The 19318-nt window shown below is 39.3% G+C and overlaps 1 protein-coding gene across 2 annotated transcripts in view; it reads right to left on the reverse strand.

Moving 5' to 3' along the window:
- mapre3b (microtubule-associated protein, RP/EB family, member 3b) overlaps nucleotides 1-17854 on the reverse strand; it is a 90124-nt gene extending 72270 nt beyond the window's left edge. Inside the window, exon 1 of one of the 2 annotated variants that reach the window (XM_088625413.1) lies at nucleotides 17702-17854. The gene's annotated coding sequence lies outside the window, so the exon portion shown is untranslated. The remainder of the gene's footprint in view (nucleotides 1-17701) is intronic. The other variant, XM_088625414.1, reaches the window with a different exon arrangement.
- Between the last annotated feature and the right edge of the window lie 1464 nt (nucleotides 17855-19318).

Raw genomic sequence — 19318 nt, forward strand, 5'->3', positions numbered from 1 at the left:
CTCTTTGACTTCTCTGTCCAGTTTTTTAGTCTCTCAGTGTAGGACATTCCTTCAAGACCAGCCTCCTGAGCTGCATACTGTCACTAAAGAAGGATTCTGTAAAACCAAAAAGCACTTTCGACAATAAATACTGTTCAGAAGTATTTATTGTCGGGTTTAGAGTGTTTGCAAACAGGAAGCCACATCTAGATGTAGACTACTGTGCACGAGTATTTCACATCAGTACACCCAAGTATGGCACTGTATGATTAACTGTGTGCACCACCAAGGAATTTATGTATATTGTCTCAAAAAATATAAATATTTGGAGTGCTTTTGGGAACTTCTGTCATTTACAATGTACGGACACTGTTAGTGTTATTTTGGTTAAAGGAAATAAACTGTCTTAATACAATCCCCATTGACCTATCCATAAAATGATATGGCTTTTCAATCAGCAGCATGTCCAAAGCCAAGCATGTGAATTATCTTTCAAATTCAGGTGCACTAGAAGCAGTCGATGGATCAGAAGAAACATAAGTGCTGCTCTTTGTGAAAAACGTGCAGGCAGGTATTTAACATCTTTCTGAGAAGGACTAACATTCTAGGAAATGCCTGAAAGTTGTCGTGAATTTCCATTTTGTTTTAAAGCAGAAAATCAATTTTTATTTGAAAGGAAATTAATTTTTATTTTCTCATTTCCTTTTTATTGTTTTTCATCTTTGTTTTTTTTATTAGATTTGTACTGTTTCTTTACATACAGCATTATGCACATTAAAAGGCTATTTGGTTTCTTTTCTTCCAATTCACTAATTTGCTAGTTTTTTAATATTTCTTTTAGTCTGACACTTGCATAATGGTTTTGTTTTTGTTTTGTTATGTGGTTTTATAGGTATGAAATCTGATGCTCAAATCAAAGCAGTAATATTATTTTTTTAACTGCGATCTCAAAAGCCAGCAGATACAAGGTAGTATTCTGTAAGTGTTCTGATTCGTCCCCTAACCACAACACGCCTGCCATATAAACACTGACAAGAGGGTCATTGATGTGAGAAGATAACCTTAACCTTAGATAGGATTTAACATTTTGTTAAGAAATTTAATGCCCTTAATATTTTAAAAAATGAAAGCAGAAGAAGGCATATTCAGTTGTTGTCCTTCATTCCGTTAGTACAGATGTTCTACAATCCAGACTTTCCAGTGAGCAGCCTACGTTGTACCAGTTACTTAAAGACCATCATGGCATTGTTTTCAAAAACGAATTTAATTTCTTTCAAATCCTAATTCATGTCATTCACAGAGTCTCAGACTAGCAAATTCAACCATTAATTATGACATCCCAGCTCTTCAAACACATCACCCCCAGTATCTTCCTTTATACAGCTAGACAGCGACACTGTGACACACCTCCACTGTACAGCACCAACCACTTACAAGCTACAGTACCGTATGTTCTGAAACTGAACATTACAACCATCCATTCATCCATCTTCAGTATGCTTATCCTAGAGAGTGTTATGACACCATGTATCACACAATGTTGGGTGAACACTGCTTGTGTTTGTGGTTGGATGCCTTGTAACCCCATACAACGTTCAACCACGTACAGATCACGTCTATGCTTTCCACCTTTGCCAGAATGCTGGAACACTTAAAAGCGGTACATTTAAGTTTAATCATTAAAAGGCTTTCCCAGTTTGATGTGTGTTACAAAAACTATCAGGCTTTCTCTGTAAAGAACAAACAGGCTTTATTTTATTTTCTCTGCATTTCAACGGCTGATTTTATAGACCAGACATACTGAGGCAACAGACTGCGCATAAACAGTCACTGATCCCCCTCCCCTTTATTAATAGGAAATTATTAACTTGGCTAGATCCAGCTGCAAGTAGAGACATGCACACTGCGGCCTCTTAAATTAAAAATTCATCAGACGCAAATCATCCTCTCAGAGGATGCCAAAAAATCTGTAAACGTCCTGGGTCTGGGAGGAGATCTGCTGCCAAGGCTCTTAGTTCAGGGCTGCCCTTTGCTGATTCCACCAGTCGCCTCGCCTGGCTGGAGGTGTGCCAGCAATTCTTGCAGACAAAAAGGTCCTCTTTGAGCCACAAGTTTCAGATTGGCCGGGCAAGCCCTCCTACACACGGACTCTGGCATGAAGCTCTTTCTATAGCAGGGAAGACGAAGTGGAAAGCAAGCGGGGAGGGGCAGGGAGCCTTAATCAGTGTCAGAATGGCCTTCGCGGGTCCTCCTCTCACCGACTGAATCCAAGTGCAAGGCCCGGGTGATGCTACGTGAAGCGGATTTTTCCGTTAAGAATTCTAGTCAGATTACAGGAGGCGAGATGAAATCAGATTCCTCTCAATAGCCCTAAACAGGGAAGGAACAGGAATTATATACTACATAGCTCAAACCATGTGATATCATAAAAATGCAAAGTGCTAATGTTAGGTATAGGAGTTAAAATTGAGAAAAATCAAAGGAACTGATTAAAAATCTGATTAAATAGTAATTTAATAGGAGATGATTTTTAAAAGGAGCAAGAACAGTGAATGACAATCATTCACTCTGCTGGAGTGACAAAGAACACCTGGTTGCTATCGTCATGATTGATAACAGCGTGTCTGCTATACAAGTTGACAAGAAAATTAGATATTCTGCTATAAAAGTAACTACTTATGCACAGAAACTAGGAAACCGTCCCTGTGACAGATAGGCCAGGGAGAAGGTCAGCACACCAGCCCAAGACCATCACATCCAACTGATTTATCAGTGTAGCCACTGTCAGACTGCCAGGACTGAAGTAACAAGGAAGAAGCCCCCAACAGAATGACCGTAGCTCACCACCTGCAGCTCCCCAAGAGACAGATGCAGTGGCAGAGCAAGAGGTGAAGTGTTCTATTCATCGATGATAGTCGTTTAGCTCTTGACAGGCATGATGGAAGACGGGTGGGGACACCGTGGTGTGAATAATTACTCTTGACGGTTGTGTTGTTCAAGCCAACCAGTATAGCTGATATTAGATAGGGATAGTAGAAGGGTGAAGGTGGAAGGTGGAGGGTGGGGGGGTGGGATACCTTTGGTGTAGCTTTTGAGCAATCTTACTGCTCTGAGATAACCTGACATAGACCTGGATTCGACAGTTTTTCCATTCTGGCAAGTCAACTGAGGTTCTGCCACGGTCAGCTTTTTCACCTGACCCTGCGCCCATCAGAACAACTGTGCCGTCAATTCACCCCGCGTCACCCGGAGACAACCACGGCCGGCCAGCCTTCGCCAGGCAGCTACAACTGCACAGGAACAGTGGTGGAGCATCCCTCAGCGGAGTATCCAGGGGGCAATCGGTAAGAATCCTAGGTTTCAGTGCTAAAAAATGTGAATTCATTGATACGAGGAAACTTTCCCAATTTAAAATAAGATAAATGACATTCCCCTCTCATTCTAATTGCAGGATATATTATGAATGAAAATCTCAGTGAGACCACCAAGATTTTTTTTTGTATTTGTGATTTAAAGCATTTCGAGAGAATTGGTTTTCAAGGTTCTATAGCAAATAACAATAACAGGTATCATTGTTACTCTCCTTGTTACTCTCATAGTAACGGGACTCTCTAGCTGCGCAGTGGAGCAGTGGCTGGCGTTGGTGTCTCAAAGCACTGAGGCCCTGCTTTCAATGTCTGGGGTGCTATCTGTGTGGAATTTGCATGTTCTCCCCATGTTCGCATGGGTTTTCAGTCAGAAAATGGATGAATAGATGTGAAACTTTACTGCAATGTTGTGATTCTGCGAACAGGACAAAATACGAAACAGCTCCAGCCAAAAAAAAGTCTTAAAGGCTATGAGGCCATTCATTAAAAGCAGATGCGCCACTCCATTCCCACAGTAGCAACACAGCCCCAATCCACCCATATAAGAAGGGTTTATTAAATCACCAATGTGTGAATAGGCTTGGCGTGAGTGTTCAGCTCCTTACAAGATGTTTTTCATTAAAACAAAATCTTATCTTAGAGTCCAAATAATAAACATTGTGGCCAGTAATTGAAGATATTTAAAAATTAATGTTTTTATTGTGGAGCAAGCATATGCTACACACAGGCTGTGCTACAAACGAGCCAGCTTGTCGGCAGTCACACAACTGGAAACCAGCCTGACAGTGCAGAGAACTGCATGCTACCAACTACTAGATCCGTAAACTTCAAGGACCAGCACACAATGCAGATATGATAGCATCAATTACAGGTAAAGCAAGCAAATTAAATCATCGATATTCCAAAATGACTGTTATTTTTCACAATAATTTAGTAATAAACATTAAATGCTAAATAATATACACAATGGCAAACCGTGTTTTTCCACAGCAGATCACTGCTAAGTGAGTTAATACTGCCAGGATTGTGTTAATGCTCAGGTCAATAACTGACTTTGTAATCTCAATCAGTGTGTTACATGTCATACTAAAACTCCTCAAGATTTTCTGATCAGTATTATTGTTATTCCCTTTTCTGTAATTTTTTTATACCTATATTTCTAATAGTGCAACTGATCTATTAGATCTAGGTGTGTCATTTGAGCACCTGTATATATTCAGTTTGTGTAACAAAATAAACCGTATTCTACTGTGTTACTGTACTACTGTAATTGTCTCTCAGGAAAAAAATGGTTTTAATTAATACAATTTCTAGGCTTCAATTACAAAAGATCAAATGATAAAAATATTAAAGTACTTGAATAACCAGTTTGGCTTCCACAATGTAACTCAATTTTTATTATATTATGCTAAAGAGTGCATTTGGCAATCTTATGGTGCAAAAAAAGAAAATCAAGCAGAAACAGAAAGGACAATGGCAGTGTGAAACTTCAGTAACAATATGTATGCATCATGAGACACCATAAACAAGTGCATTACTGTAGACAACCTAGAAACAAATGACTACTATGCTGTATAAGCTGCACATTGAAACTACAATGCTGACTCATTTTTTTCTATGGTGATTAACTAAGCATTGTTGACTTCTATAAGGTCCAACTTTCACTACTCAAACCCTTCTGTAAAGAAGATTACTCATACTGTAGGCCACAAAAGTCAACAGACACTCAAGACAGGGTTAATACCATAGACTGAAAAACTCCTAAAGTAGTGCCCACTAAAACAAGTGAAAAAACTGAGTAATTACTGAGCAATCAGGCTTACTTGTAATATATGTGAGGTTATGGAGCACAAAAAAGTGGAAAAAGTAGATCACATATGAAATGATTAAAACTAAACTAGACAATCATATACTGTATATGGAATAGGACCTTGGGTTCTTCTTAGAGTTCTACGAACAGGTAACAACAGTAACACACTGAGAATATGAGGTGTATTTAGATTTTCAGAAGGCCTTTGATAAAGTACCCTATAAAGTACTAATTCTCAAATAGCAGGTGGTAGACATTCAAGGCAATGTGAGGAAATAGAGGAAACTAAAAGAACTCAATCTTTGTTTTATAAATGAACAGAGACAACTTTGATAGTTACTGCTGTATTCCATGACTTACCAAAAACCTAAATCTGGTATAGCCTACTGTATTTAATCTTCAGTGCAATTTAGGGAAATAATAAAACAGGCCAAGAGGATGCATGTCTAGAATCCTGAAGAAACGCTTGGACATCATATACTGTATCTTCCAGGAATTAATAATCACTAAAACATGTACTACCACTTGCAATAATGCATGGATGCTAAATACGTATGTCAAATGTATATTTAAAACAAACATAAACAAATGCTATAATTTTTACAATTGTTAAGTTGGTGAATAATTGTATCTGGGGTGGACGAAGCCAATATGCACATTAGCTACTGCATAAAGTACTGCTTGATACAGTAAGCCAATACTGCGCTATAAACGTTGAGCATACTGGTAAGTGTTAATGATAAAAAGATGTAAATCCCTTTAGTTTGTAAAACAGTCTATACATCTGCTACCAACTGGCAAAGATGTTCTTCAATTAATTTTGACAAAACACAATGAATAGAACATCAAAAGAAACAGAATAAACAAATGTACAGACCAACCTTTCTCAAGTGGAAGAGTCAACAGCAAATAAGACTTTTATCACTACCCAGGTAACATTCTTGATGTTTTTTTAGGAATTGATGTCAATTTATTTTCAATAGGAGCAGCCATACATTTCCTGCTATAAGGAATGTCAGCAGATAATTATGACCTTTAAACACCATGGTCAAAGCCCTGGTTATATAATGCCAAAAAAAAGAAAAGCACATTCTCAATAACTATGACTATGATATCCTGTCTTAATAATATATTATGTAAATTCACTCTTAAGAATTGGACATCCTTGTACTTCCGGCACGTAAAAAAAAACAACCTCACACGCTTCTTTGAAATTGAAATCTCTCACAACAACAGAAATCTTTGAAACAGCTGAGATGCAGGAGTGCTGCCACATGTCAAATTGACAGCAAGCCCTGTAAGAACACACAGACAAGCTTGTTGTGTCCAAGCCTTTCTTGCACATTTACAGTATGCTTAGGAGGTTGTTTTTTTTAAGCTAAAAACAGAACGTTACTTGCTGCCAAAACTGCTACAGTGATGACTGGAACAGCACAAATAATATTCCGGTTGCTTTTGCAAACTTCAGCTGTCTGTTAAGCTAATTAAAACTAGACTCATTCAGGCATGTACACATTGCTGACAGGAGAAATATTGGAGTCTTAAGATAAAAAGACGAGTGCTTAAAGCAACCAGCAGAGATTGTGGAGAGAAGCTCTACCGATTGAGGACGTGTTGAGTTTTAACCAGGAGAGACATCAGAGCTGGCCCACTCCAGCAAACCAGCTCACAGCAAGCTGCCTGAAGTGAGTTACAAGTATTGTATGGGTCAGGAGATCCATTCTCAAGGCTGCTCACTCCAGCTTGGCACCTACAAGGAGTGCAGAACTCCTATTTGGGCTTGAAAAGGTGAGGAAGAGGAAAATCAGAGCTGACGTACCTTATTGTGTAAAAAAAATCACTCCAGATGAGAACAGGCCTTGATTGAGCATACGGGAAAGAGTGGAGAAATTCACTCTTTTAAGGTTTCTTTTGGTGTTTTTTTTTTTTTTTCCGGTAGTTACAGGCTGTCATCTGACACTGGGAGTAAATCTTGTGTTCATATTCCCTTCTGCTCAAATTAAAGGCAAACAATTTTGAAATGGGAGAGAAATAATTACACACTAAGCTCTAAAAAGCTAACTGTATCTGGACCACCTGATGTAACTAGGACTTTAACCCACCAATTTCTGGATTATGGTGATGTTTTAGAGCTATTTTTCAATGCTCAGTCTTATCTATAAATCAGTTCTTTTATGATTAAGCCACAGCCTGGCTTAATCCTTTGGCATACAGTAACCCAAGTTAAGAACTGAATCAAAGTGTACAAAGAGCTCAGTGGTTGATGAGGAACACTAGTATACAGCACGTACAGTACAAGATACTATTTAATCTCCAAAGCAATCTGCATGTATCATAACTTGCAGGGGTAAATGAGAATGTATAAAATACAAACAAATCTCTCTTGTATAAATGGAATATGAGCTGACCAGAAGTTGACGAAACACAAATTAGTTAATATGCCAAATACGTTGTTTTCAAACATTCACACAGTGTCTAGTTAAAAATTCACATACGTGTGGAACTCCCATTGAGTTGAAAAATATAAATATTTTATATTCATCCTCGGTCTCATCGACCCAAACAGCCAACAAATCCTCGTAATATAACCTAACAAAACAGGGCTTCATACTGAGGGTCCAAAACTTCTACTTTACAGTACTAATCCCCATCCCCATGCTAGAAGAGCACTGATGTGAATCGACAGCTCTCTATGACTGGACTTAAGCTGGACATAGAGTTGCCTAAGCTGTCCGCCATATTAAGCAGAAAAAGCAATAAACCAATGTCCTGCCTAGTAAAAAAGAACAGCTAATGCAATTATTTGCAGTCAATATGACAGACCTCCACTTTCAAAGTATTTTTTACCCCAGCATTATGAAAAAATAGCCCTTCAGTTTTAAGGACATGAAAATAAAAGGTGTACAGTGTCAGAAAAGGTTTCTGCACAAAAAAACTAGTCACTAACTAAGCAAATGGTAGATCATGAATATTTATGAATACTAAAAATTAAATAGCTTACTCTTCCATGCAGGACTGAATATAACCCCCCAAAAATGCAAAGAGTATAATAGATAACTTCAGCTCTTAGAATAAATAAATCTGAAAGTGCAAGACCATTTTCAGTGGCCTGATATCTTTTAATGTGTGTCAAATGCCCTTATGCTGAGGCATTTTAATATTATATATCCAAACATACGGGTTGAGAAAATTAATCAAAATTATGATGACATCCGTTATTAAAACTTCTTTTTTCTTTTCAACTCATTGTCTACATTAGGGGTGACTGGTACCGTACATGAGTGTACCACCGTAGGGTTTCACAAAAAGGAGACAATGTATGAAGTGTTTCTAATCGAAACACTTAAGAGTCCTCAGTACCAATGTGCCCTCTAATTTTTAATGACCGATGTTTACACAAGTTTCAAATGTGCAATTTTTTTCCCCAGTGACAAAAACAGGTGCGCACTAAATTGAGTGTATGTAAAATTGTAAACCTGAAATTATTTGTTGTTAATATAGTCATTCTCATAGAAGCACAGAGATCCAAAAGACCAGGACAGCGATGCAATGAGCCCAGTCATAGAGACTGAGTGTCGAGCGAGCATGAGCACTGAGGTACGAGACTATGAGAGCATAGATATCGATTATCGAGTAGCAATAATAATGCACACAGCCAAGCTGGGCCTCTCGCAGCCAGTCTCATGTGGTCAATTTAGCATTTTTCAATTTACGACCGTGTTTGTTTTATTATTATCATATATTGGGGGAATTTAATTTTTTGTGCGCAGTTCAATTTCCTATGTGTGCTGATTTCATAACCTGTGTGCACGCACACAGCTTAGAGGGAACATGTGCTCAGTACAAGCTCTGTACAGTATCAGTGGTGTTAGTTTTGAGATGTTGACTTGGCAAGGCCAGACAGAGACCTTTACTTCACACAAGGGCAACAGAGTAGACAAGGTTGAATAGAGACTCCACACCACTTCCTCCTCAGGAACTCTGCACACTAATTAAGGTCTTCTTGCACATTAATTTAAATAAGGCAATGTAATTAATTATATATATATATATGTGTGTGTTTATATTCACACTCTCTGTAATATAGCATGAGTTTTGAACTGCCTCAATGTAAAAAAATAAATGCATACTGAGTCTAGCTGCAGAACAAACCAGAAAATTCCTTACTTAAAAAAGCAATAATTCCAAAAGAAAATCTTCCTAAGGTATTGCCTGCCTACCTGTGCTACCTATACAATCAGCCAGGGCACTGGAATTTAACTGGGTGGTGGAAAACAGAACAGTACAAAGCTACCAGCATGTCAATACTAATTAATTACAGTGTGTGGAAAAATTATCCAAGACCAGGTTTTGTCGGACTCCTTGTCTTTTGTAAAATATTTACTGAAGTTTCAGACACAAAACTGAATGTAATCAATAAATCAGAGTGGGCTTCAAACTGTTTCTTCTAGAATGCCTAATCTTGAAAAATGACTGTGTACAGAGGCTATTTAGGCATTTCATATCATATCTCTTGACACCCAGGGGAATTTAACTTACTGTATACATTTACCAACTAATCTTTTCAATCCTCCCCACTACCTTAACTTAATGCAGAAGGCCTGGGACATCAATTACCAACCTGATTTCTAAAATTAATCAGTATCCCATGATACTGTATGATGGATCATCAACTTTTGTCCACACATTGTTCAGTTGATGAAACCAACAGAACAACCTTTTTGAAAAAGCCTGCTGCAAATTTTTCACCTGTTGCATTCCATACTTAAAAAGCATGCAACAGCCTTCTAGGATTAAATGGCTGAAATCTATTTCAATCCCCCAGAAGATACGTAATTGCGTAATGTATAATTGACAAACAAAGCCTTTTGGATGAAAAAAAACAAAAGGACATCTATAGACAAAAACACTGAAAATATAAGAAACTAACAATTAAAAGGTGGAGTTCATGGTGTGAGTTCTTCAATTTAAGTGTATCATATATGTGTTTAGCAAAGCCATGAAAAGAAGCTATTGGTACTTTTTAACAGGACCTCCTCAGATGATACACTATATAATTAAAGGAAGAGATGTAGAAATTAGAAATACATAAGAATTCCTACATCTGCACAGACTAGGGTTCTTCCTCTGTCCTCATAGCAGTCTGAATGATGAAGCTGCCGCAGTTCTTAAAGTTTTCAGAAGCACCCCTGGGCCTTATTAAAGAGTCAAAAAGAACTAGCAGCATGGGGCTATTGCAGGGCTCTGTAAGGAGGGTGACATGCTCTTTGGATTGAGATATCAAAGAAGGCTTCATCTACAAATGATGTCAGCTCGCCAAATACCTTGCGGCCAAGATCCAGAGGCTCGAGCTTGCTGGTCTCTGCAGAAATACAGATCTGAAAAAATTGGACGAACAGCTCTGACAGCTTGTTCTAAGCAAGGGAGTGTCAACTACACACTAATGGAAGAAAAAGAAAGTGACCGTGGGCTACAACAGGGTTGGGAAGGGTGTGCACTTCCACCAGGAGCAGAAACGTATGGATTCCAGTGCCTACTGGATATGGATCTGGGCACTGATAGCCTGGAAAGACTGAGGGTCCCCAGGAGTGCAGCTCCCCATTAAAAACGTAGTAAATTCCTAGAGGTGTGAACAGCATGGCCTGCAGAGAAATAAGGAATCTCGTGGTGTGTTGCTGCCCACCCAGAAACAATGGATAGGCTGTGGATCCAGTTGTCATGGTCCTTGTTGGAACACACGACATACAGTAGGAAAGTGTAGGCTGCTGTCTGTAAGACACATGTAAGGAATTTAGCGTTACAATTTATGAAAAGCAGAACATCTGCCGTGGTGTTCTGAGGAATACTACCACTCTGATGTGTAAAACAGAATACCAAGATTAAGCACGTTACTAAAACACTGGGGCAGTGAAAGGGGTTTACATTAGGAAGCATTGCGGCTCCTTAAAAATGAGATCTGGAACTACACTTTATAGGCTTTCAAACCACAACGGTGCTAGTGATGAGGAAAAGCATATGTTCAGATTATTAAAAGTGGGAATCCAGGGAAATTAAGGATTATTTAAACTACTGTAGGGAACTGCAGAGCAATAAGCGAACAACAGGCCAAATCTGGTAGGATCAAGGAAGCTTTCGAGTGCTTCACTAAGTCCTCATTTAGAATATAAAGTTCAGATTTGGCGAGCATAACAAAAAAGAATATTACAGCCTTAGAAACAGTTCTAAAATGAGCAACGGAAATACTTCCTGAACTCAGATGACCGACATACGTTAACAAGCTGAAACAGCTAGAAAAAAGGAAGACTGATCTAAACATCAAGAAGAGATGCGAACAGATTCACTCCAGAGGACTATTTTACACTCGGTAATGAAACAGGGACATGTGATCACAATTGACAACTGAAAGGAAATTCATTTGGAATGGAGAAATAGAAAGATTTCTTAACATGAAGAGCTTTGTCTCAAACAGGGCTCCCACCCAGGTTGTTGAGGTCCAAAAATGACATGACACAATTTTAGACTTATTTACTTTAGCTACTAAACTTCAAACAAGGTAGGGAGTCTGAGTGGCTTTCCTCTCCTTTGTAGCCATTCTCATCCTTGAGATAAACTAAAAGCAGATCACACTGACACAGAACCTGTGCCTTCGCCAGCATCAATACCCCTCCTCCTTAAATTACCTCATTAATAAAGTAGCCATTGCTCAATGGCTCTCTTTACCTTCTGCACAAGATAACAGAGAAAACATTACTTAAAATTACCAAGAACAAGTAGTGGAGTGTACCGTTCAGCATACTGAAACAGATACTGGTGCGTTTGGCAAGGGAAGATACCACTTGGTCTCATCACAGTTAAAGAGTGACAAGTCTTTGAAAAGCTAAAGACTGGATAATCTCCGGAAAAAAAGAACTCATCTAAAACTGAATTAAGAAGATGTTCAAAAAATGACCGTTAGATCACGTAGCGGCACGCCACATAGATTTCAATGGTAAATGAAATTGCTACAACAATTAGAAACGCAAGAAGTTGCTTCTATAATTGTTTCCATCTGTTGAAAATGGGATTCAAGCACTGGCTAGCTTTTTAAAAAAAAAGGGAGTTGCCAATTGTTTTCTATCCAACGCCCACCTTATCAGAAATCACCCGTGCAAGCAGTCCTCCGACATGCCCACCTGCCACATACATTCATAATTTGACAAGCTGCATGTGCCGGGAGGAACAGAAGGCTGGTCACCAACATCACTGCAAGACAGCAAGCGTGACTGAGGCCCGGGAATTACTCGTGCACAGTAAGAGCAGGAAACCAAGCCCACACCACCCTCTCACCCACAGCTGATGGTGTCCTGTTTCCCAGGTCATATCAACACCAGGTATAAACCAGTGACATCAGGACTATAGCACTTACCCTGGGAGCCTACAAGGGCCTTTACTCGTTCATACACTTGAGAATTCCTTAGATTATAGCTTATTTTAAAAAAGAAACATTTTTCCTGGTGTAGTAAATCCACGCGACACACACTAACTACTTTTGGAACAAAATAAGACCTATGATATATACACAGCTACTGCATCCAGAAGGTTAGGTGTGCATGTTTAAAAACAGTGCCATTTTATCATTTCATTGATATTTTTTTTTATTTGACTAGAGAAGACCTAGGAGACCTGATTCAGTGGACTTCCTCGCAATCAAGAGTGAAACACAAACGACAACACAGGGAGAAACTACCGGAGGTGCTTCCCAACTAAGAAGGGGTGGCACTTCTACACACAAAGGGTGGTGCTGTTGTTGAAGCCAATAGACTTTTTAATCAAACAGCTACTGGCAACCAAGCAAGATAGATGGGCTGAATGAACTCTCCCCATTTGGAAACTGTCTTGTGGTGTTAAATATACAATATCCATCCATTATCTCATCACTTCATCCAGTACAGGGTCACAGGGGGAGCCAGAGCCTATCCTGACAAGCAACAAGTACAAGGTGGGATAAACAGGGTGGGACACCAGTCCATTGCAGGGCACACACAGGCACAAACATACACACCCTCATACCAGCGCCAATTTTCCCAAAAGCCAATTAACCTACAGTACCAGTATGTCATTGGACTGTGAGCAGAAACCGAAGCATGAAGGAGAAATCCTTGTGAACACAGGGAGAACATGCAAACTCCACACAGATAGCACCCCGTTCCAGAATTGAACCCGATGCCGCAGTGCAGTAAAACAGCAATGTTAACCCCTGCACCACTGTGCCATCACTTTGCCTTCTAAATATTATCTTATTAAATTAGATGACAAGTCCAGTTAACAAGATGTTTTAAGATAAATACAGTACAATGAGCTTTATTCTTATACTAAATGCCTTTAAAACATTAAATTTAAAAACCAATGTACATGTCTGGTACATGTAGTTACTGAAGGTATGTCTGCATTACAGATCCACAAAAGCTAAGCTACTGAAGGAATTAAAGCTGAATTTCTACAGACATCTGTTCTGATTATTGTTTAAAATCTTAAAATGATTTGTGTGATTGACCCTTCTTCACTACAAAATATTTCAGTAAAATGAAAACTAAGCCATTTTTTTTCTGATCATTTTCAAACATCATGGATAAGGATCAAAACTAGATCTTTTTTTAATGTACTTATTGAGCTATGTATTTTGGCATTTATTCCCATTTCTTTATGATCTGGGAATCAGTTCAAACAGGTTTAAGTGTTTGATCTTTAGATTTAATTGCAAGATAGTAAGTGTGGTGACTGCTTACTGTTCCACAGTAGTACAGCACACATTCAGCCTCAAGGTACAGTACATCAGCATTAAGAAAGGCCCTTATGAATTCCCTGTGAAAGGTCTTGTAGTTAATATGTTTACTTTTGTAACTAAAGCAAAAAGAGTGATCCTTTTTAAAATATCATGAATTATCGCACCGCCACACTATTTCAGAAAGTGTGTATTAATAATGTAAAAACACGAGATTGAAATCAATGACTGCATCGCAATATCCACAGCATCAATTTCCTACTGTATGCATGTTGTTCCATGTTGCCGTTGCCTCAATTAACATGCTGATAAACGAACTTCAGTAGCTAGGTTACAGCTTCAGCAGTCGTACAGTGCATATTAAGATGTTTCACCAAAATTTTTGCCATAGAATATATTGATAAGAGTTATCAGTACGCACTACATCAAAATGTTAAATATTAGCTTAACATATGCCATCTTTTATAGTTGTGCAAAAGTGAAACATCTCTTTCCTGATAAATGAACATGTTTTCCTCTTAGGTGCTTTTATAACTCCCTAAATGGATAAATCATTTCTCTTTCCAGTACCAAAACTAGAGTGGAATTTAAGCTTTGTAGCCTTTTGATTTACGCAAGCCAGCAACATGTTTATACATTACATGGACAACTCGAGCTAACTGTACCAAGGAATCCTGAGAATTAGTTTTACTGGGTCAGGGGAGGAAATCCCCCACATGCTCAGTGGCTTGTGTGTCTTATGTCTGACCAGTCAATGGACGAGCATGAATGTCTGATGTTTTTTTTTTATCATTGCACTACACAGGTGGGTAGAGCCAGGGCACTATGTACCATTAAACTCTTTCCTCTTATTACACAGATGCACAGACAGACCAAGTGTTTTTGTCGGGAACCTCAGTGCATCAGACTGAGGGTTCATCCCCATACAGTACCAGACTGTCTGTCCGTCGTCAGTTGTAAGCAGTGATGGTCGTATTTCACCTCACAGTGACTGACCGTCATGCTTTGCTGTGACTTGCAAAAATTCGATGCAAATACCTGCACTGGTCAGCCTCACACACAGCCATTAACGACCAACGTCTAAGAATTTTGAAAACATGAGCTGTTAGAAAAAAACAAGAGAGTGCAAAGGGGGGAAAGTCTGGTAGCTCCTGTGCTGCCTGTCACCTGTCAGACACTATGTTTGAGCAGATTGGTTTCTATGGTTTTGGATGGTTCCTATGGACACCAGTAAATGCCTTCCACACCAAGCCACGCCAAGCTATGTTTGGGTGCAGGTCACACACTTTTGTCCCCCACACAATCTTCCTTTCTGTTGTCTTGAAGCATACAGGAACTGCAAGAGCAGATGAAGATAACCTCCCTGTTGGTGCGGGATATCCAACAACTTGGAAATGTCTTGCTGATGTCTGCTGCTGCAACTGGCCATTACTGTATACAGCCCCTTTCAAAGTCCACTGATTCTCCCCACAATGAGTCTGTTGTATTCTTTGTTTCAAATCTGTTTTATCGTGAAGCAAGGTTTTACACATTAGATATACTGCAAGGTTTTATACAATCAATCAGTGAGCTTCAATATTCTGTAAGGTAAAATAAAGCGACTGAAGAACAAAAACAAATACAAATAAGCAATTATCGTAATGGAGATACAGTAGACGTAATTATTGTAATGGAGTATTCTTCTACATTGGGGTGCAGAAAAATAATTAGATACATAAAAACCTAACCTCCCGACCTCGATGCCAACTGTTCTATCCCCCTCCCCCAGAAGTGCTGCCTATTGTCTTAAATACAACTTTTGTGTATTTGTGTATTTAAGTACGTCTGTCGTATTCTGTAAAGTAGTATGCATCTACTTTATGTCTAGTCTTTCCCTTTCGTCTCTCATTTTCACTTATTCTCTTTTTACAGATCAAGTGTCACTAATATTTTGTTCAGAGTCCGATAATGGTTCTTCAAAAGCAAGCGCAACAGAAAACAGAATACAAAGTGTCGAGAGACCGTTCATGTCTTAGAAGCTGTCCACTTAATTTGCTTTAAGGATAAAAAGAATGGAAATGCAACAAATAGTTGAACTCTTCTTCTTACATCGGCGTGAAAAAGATAAATGAAAACTAGCTTATATTGTGTCTGGTTTAGATGACTGGCATTTTTAAAGGTCCGTTCTTCTAATGAAATATTAATGATTTCGAAATCAATAAAGTTGTGTGCGCCTACTCTTCCACAAGAAAATGTCAGGGTAAGCAAAAAATAATAAAAAAACACACAAGTGTACATCTATGTGTATTTAAAGGTATTTCGTCCCTTATCCGGGGACGATTGTTTTGCGATTGTTAAGCGATCGCAGTTGACGCAAATTGATCGCAAATGATCGCATTCATCAACATTTCTATGGAGTCAATAATTATCACAAACATTTCTAGGTTATCTGTATGATAACTGGAGTTTTGAATTGGTCTTAGTGACACATACAGTACTGTATCGTACGAAGACAGGACCAGGAATAACTTTTAAAGGGACAATTTTACACTAAAGAACAGCATCACGCTTTTGGCTGTTGCGGAGTCGAACAGTGTGACATTTTGACATTATGCTTATGGTCAGAGGAAACTACATTCACGCGCAACGCAACATCTAAATGTACCGATGTCCAAACAGAGACAGAGAGCCATGACATTATAATGCATTACCTGGTTTCAGCTCTTATCTGTCAAAGCGCTCCTTAACTGCGCGATAAAGCTCTGCAATCTTGGGCAGTGACCCGTAAAACCTAAACACTGATCCGCATAGCAGGGAAACCACCAGCATGGGCAGTGCTACTGCGATAGCTAAGCTTGGATCTGAATAAGAAAAGTTGATTCAGACGGTATGAAAATGAAGAGTTACCAGCCGCGTGTTTGTCTTCATTATTTAGTGTGCTCTCACTTAAATCTGCAGCAGTCCTCCTCGCTCCTTTGAGGAAAAAAAATCAAAGATGCTTCTTAATAGCGTCAAAAGTCGCGCTGGTTTTCAAGGAGCGGGGGGGCACACAGGCACTTGTGCATTTTGTTCAATATGGGCAGTTTAAATCGACAATACAAAATAAACCACTAAATATACAAGCTGTAAAATTAACTGACATTCCAACACTTATTGCAAGAAAGGCGATTACGAGAATACAATATATTTTGTATTATATAGTTCATATAGTTCAGTGCAAACACATTTTTCTCAATTACAAATCAATCGCATGGCATGTCGCTAATGGATTTGATCGGTGTATGTAAAAAATGATCATTAACAGAGGTACGGTAAGCGATAGATCTTCTTAGTCCAAGTTATTCTGCTCTCACATTTCAATTCCAGACATCTTCTATTCACAGGCCTCTGCAATATCATCAGATCCCTGAGTCACATTAACCTTTACCCATGTGTTAAAAACTACATCAGATTCTTTTATTAGGGCACACAAACAACCAGCCTGTTATTACAATTTCACACCAACCCCCATTGTAACAGAAAACAATTCACCTGCGCACAGCTCTGAAAAAATAATTTAGCTTGATTCTTCTGCAATCGACCCCCTCTACAGGCCCCTGTGGAAATCTCACACAGTACTGTAAGTAACATTTTCATTGAATGGGAAAGACGGGCAAAGAGGAAAAAAGCTGTCGCTACTGTAACAAGAACTATCCCGCTTGCTAACCTGTAACTGTAACCCCGCTTCAGACAAAACTGTCAATACGAACAGGACACCTTAAAAGGCATTTTTGACTGTTTCTGACGTGGGTTTCTTTTACTCACTGCGTGTTTAAGGATCCCTTTTTCGTCGGCTCTTATATTCCTTATGCGTACGCCTGACAGTCGCCTCTGCCGTTGCTGGCTCTAGCGCTGTAGTATTGGTGCTGTAGTAACAGGCCGCCCCCACCGTCGCCGCTCCGTCTCCAACCAGCCCCAACTCTGCGTTTGAAGCGCAACACGCCTGCGCGGTTGGGGAGCAACCTGGCAATGAGATATACACCAACGCAACGGCCAGCCAGGGTACGCCATGCTGGCTCAAGATGCCTTTAGCTATACCGAGTGCCGCTAAGCACATCGGAGCCACAATGGCGTCAGTTTCCTAATAGCACATTTGCAAAAAAAGTCGTTGCTACTGCATCCATGTGTCATCATGGTAACCTCAATGCAGCACTACACTGGACACACACACACACAACAGACACGCTATTATTATTGTACTAGGGGTGTAGCAGAGTTTGTAGGAGGTCTGTCTGTTAGGAAAAGCCTGCTGAGGTACGAATCCTGTATCACAGAAAGGCGGAGATAATGATGTTCTGAAAACGTTTTTGTCTTATGACACGGAAACCATATCTTATCAGCAAATTCAGATAAGCTGTTGAAAACAAACGAGTCAGATTCAAATTTCATTCTGATAAAAAAAACTTAGAATTATTAATCATCTAGGGATAGTGACATTTTAAAATCCCCAAAAATAGTACAAAATACCAAGTTTTCCCTTATACATTTTATTACAATACTACCCTCCAAATGAATAATGTATTGTAATTGCCCAATTTTCGAAAAGTACTTTCATTATCAAATAAATGTATATACTAGCAGTTATGAACTGAGGAATGGAGATCTGTGGCACATTGACACTGAAGCCTTTAAGGTTGTCTGGGGAACAAGACACTACACAGAGTCCATCTTTGTGAGAATAAAGAGTTCGGTAACAGGAGTTGTGGCATGTTTATATTATATTTAAAAGTTACATACTTAACAATCTTAAATCCTAATTTCTTGAAAACCTCATCACAGTTTTCAACAATGTACTTCTCCATCATCCTGCTTTTTAAAATCAAATCAGTACGAAAGCTAAATTATAGCAATTCTATGAAGTTCCAATAATATTTTAAATATAGCGTTGCATGGTGGTGCAGTGGTCAGCACTGCTTCCCTACAACGCTGGGGCACTGGGTTCAATTCCACACCAGAGTTTGTACTGTATGTTCTCCTCAAGTTTGCGTGGGTTTCCTCCAGGAGCTCTGTTGTTTTTCCCCTCAGTCCACAAACATGCTGGTAACTGAAAGTTAATTGGCTTCTGGGAAAACTGACCCTGGCGTGAGTGGTATCCCATCCACAGTGTATCCTGCCTGGCATTGGTTACTTGTCAGGATAAGCTCCGGCTCCCCTTGTGACCCTGGTGTGAGTACGTGTGTGTCTGTGTTTGCCCTGTGATGGGCTTGTGTCCCATCAAAGAGTGATCCAGATCTGGATCCCATCTGCTGAAATCTTCTCTGCAGTCAGGAAACTGTAGAGTGGCTTACTCCATAGTGTTTGGCAATGCTGGCACATGACATGCCTGCCTGCAGCATGCCAATGGCCCTTTCCATTGCTTCTGGTGACATTCGAGGCATTATG

The sequence above is a fragment of the Lepisosteus platostomus genome, chromosome 3 (assembly GCF_059453375.1).
Source record: "Lepisosteus platostomus isolate fLepPlt1 chromosome 3, fLepPlt1.hap1, whole genome shotgun sequence".
Taxonomy (NCBI): domain Eukaryota; kingdom Metazoa; phylum Chordata; class Actinopteri; order Semionotiformes; family Lepisosteidae; genus Lepisosteus; species Lepisosteus platostomus.